This window comes from Myotis davidii, unplaced genomic scaffold (assembly GCF_000327345.1).
Source record: "Myotis davidii unplaced genomic scaffold, ASM32734v1 scaffold98, whole genome shotgun sequence".
Classification (NCBI taxonomy): Eukaryota; Metazoa; Chordata; class Mammalia; order Chiroptera; family Vespertilionidae; genus Myotis; species Myotis davidii.
In genome coordinates, this window is record NW_006294654.1 from 305,016 (window position 1) to 306,504 (window position 1,489).

A 1,489-nucleotide genomic window follows, 5' to 3' on the forward strand; every position below is an offset into this window, starting at 1 on the left:
TTGGTTGCCTTGTACATGCCCGAACCGGGGATCGAACGTGCAACTTTTTGGTATATGGGAGAACACTCCAACCAACTAAAATCAATTAAGCCACCTGGCCAGGGCTACCCTTGTTATTTTGCAGTAACATTTAGTATAAAGTACCTACTCTGTGCAAAGTGACCTAAATGTTTCTCACCACCTTCCACTCAACCAACCTGGGTCCCGCATACTGTCACCAGCCCTTCCTCAGATTCAGACCTCTAAGAGTCTATATCTGTTCATCCACTTACTCATTTTTACTGAGCCACTACCCTGTGTCCCACTTTGTGCAAGACTTTTGCCCTATGACTTTATTCAGTCTGAAAACACTTTGCTCTTTTTGCTTAGCAGAGTCATGGCTCCTGGTCCCAAGAAGCATCTGAAGTATATAGCAACTCCAAAGCTTTGGATGCTGGATAAACTGATGGGTGTTTTTGTTCCTCATCTATCAACTGATCCCCACAAGCTGAGAGAATATTTACCCTGCATCTTTTCTAAGTAACAGACTTAAATCTGCCCTGACAGGCAGTGAAGTAAAGAAGATCTGCATGAAGCCATTCATTAAGATTGAGGACTGAACTGATACAGCCTCGCCTGGTGGTTTTATGGACGTCATCAGCACTGACAAGACCATAGAGCATTTCCCTCTGATTTATGGCACCAAGGGTGGCTTTGTTGTTTATTGTATCACACCTGAGGAGGCCAAGTGCAAGTTGTGCAAAGTAAGAAAGAGCTTTGTAGACACAAAATAAATCCCTCATCTGGTGACTTTCCACTACCCAGATCCCTTCATCCAAGTGAAGGGCACCATTCAGATTGATTTGAAAACTGACTGGCAAGATTACGGATTTCAACAACTTTGATACTGTTAACACATATATGGTAATGGGAGGTGCTAATTTGGGAAGAATTGGTGTGATCAGCAACAGAAAGGGACATCCTGGTTCTTTTGATGTGGTTCAGATAAAAGATGCCAACAGCTTTGCCCCTCAGCTCGCCAATAGTTTTGTTAATGGAAAGCCAATAAACCAGGCATTTCTCTTTCCTGAGGAGAGAGACTGTCAAACAGAGCAGGAAGTGAACCGATCTCTAGGTAACAGGATTGGAAGGTCTTTGTAGTTAATTAATGATAATATGGCATGATTCATTGCCTCCCCCGCACAACACACACACACACACACACACACACACACACACACACACACACACCCCTACTTAGTGAGCTTCAGGCACTGTACCAGGCCCTGGAGATACCATGTCCTGGTCCATACTTTCATCAATCAAATAAACATGCCGAATAAAGATATAATGACAAGCTGAGATAAGTGAGCTAAAAGCATTGCAAAACAAGCAAACAATAAAACACCTGACTTATAGACATGAAAGGGGGGGGGAGGTATCGTTCAGCAAAGTCATCCCTTTTTCTTTTTCTTCACTTAATCTGAAGAAGAGGTAGGAGTTATTTAAG

The 1,489-nt window shown here is 42.9% G+C and overlaps 1 protein-coding gene and 1 pseudogene across 1 annotated transcript in view; one reads left to right on the forward strand and one right to left on the reverse strand.

The window, feature by feature from the left end:
- The window catches only part of PRUNE2 (prune homolog 2 (Drosophila)), a 206,077-nt gene that overhangs the window by 198,395 nt on the left and 6,193 nt on the right, over positions 1–1,489 (reverse strand). The window lies entirely within an intron of this gene.
- Positions 338–1,070, forward strand: LOC102763412 (annotated as a pseudogene).